This window comes from Neltuma alba, unplaced genomic scaffold, assembly GCF_004799145.2.
Source record: "Neltuma alba isolate B1F8T4 unplaced genomic scaffold, ASM479914v2 tig00011975_pilon, whole genome shotgun sequence".
NCBI classification, from domain to species: Eukaryota; Viridiplantae; Streptophyta; class Magnoliopsida; order Fabales; family Fabaceae; genus Neltuma; species Neltuma alba.
In genome coordinates, this window is record NW_021636550.1 from 58034 (window position 1) to 59369 (window position 1336).

Genomic DNA, 1336 nt, shown 5'->3' on the forward strand with positions numbered 1-1336 from the left:
TAAAAATTAAATGAACTATTGCCTTCCCTTTGTCGGCATTAGAACTTTGACAAGGTGGACAAAAAGGTACTCTCCATTTTGCAAGGTAAAAGGCAGCAGAAGAAACAGACAAAGAAAAATATGGGTGGTGTGTTAAAATTTTAAAATGTAAGCGAAGAAGTGGATGAAGGGTACATCAGATGAGTGTGATAGTCGCAGATACAGTGGGATCCCAATTGGGTGACTTCTGAAAAGAGCATATGTATAGTGGTGGGGGTAATAATGGAGATAGGAGTGAGCCATTGAAAGACACGAGCGCCATTTCTTTGAAAGGATGCGTCACATCCTGGAATGGCAAAGTGCCCTGACATTATTTGGGCGATCATATAGGAATAGCCCTTCTCACTGGGATTCATGTGGAATCTCAATTCCACGAAATTTCACTGAAGTTTCCGCCTTTTTCCTCTCCCTCTTCTTCGTATTTCCTTATCATCCATAACCCCGTTTTGTTTGCATCTCACACTTCACATGAATTATCTTCTTGATAAATAGATCCTATATATATAAATATATATATGATGCGTTATCATTATATTATATCAAATACATATTGCATCTGTTTTTCTTTTGATAAATTATACTCTTCTAGTCCTATTTATAAGGAAGAGATAGAAGATTTTTTTTAGTCCTATTTATAAGTTATTTTATTAAATTTTTAGTGTGAATGTACTATTTTGTCCTCCATTCATTATAGTATAGGTCGTTATCTTTTTTTGAAAGGTGCATATATTAAATGTGGATCAAATTAAAAATTTATTATATTTTAAGAAGAATTAATGTATTTTAAGATTTTTCTTACTTTATGTAAAATATGCTAGGAGTGCTATAAATAGAAGCAGAGGAGTTCTTAGTACACGAAGTCATAGCAGTCTCTGATTAATTAATATGAATTTGAGCCTGAGACAGGGATAACTTTAATTTCCTGATGCCATCTTTGAATCCACGCAAATTTAGAGCTGAAAGTATACGCTGGCTGGTATAATGACATGAACATCCGAGCTGCATGCTAGTACATGCACTGGGATAAGTACGACGCACGTTCCGTTTGCGCTTGTGTGTGACAATTTGTCTGGTTGAGGCTTCTGATAAAGAGAAGCCAAAAGATCACGGATAATGCACGGAGCGCCTCATACGTTGCTCTCTCCATCCCTTGCTCCTTTATCTCCAAATCAGCCATGCACTTTAACTATGCTTTCCCATTTAACTAACTTTTTCTGGTTTAAGTTCATAAATGGGCTTTAAAAATGTTGCGCTTCCTTTCTTATTTCCCAAATCATCATGTAACTATCTTTTGTTG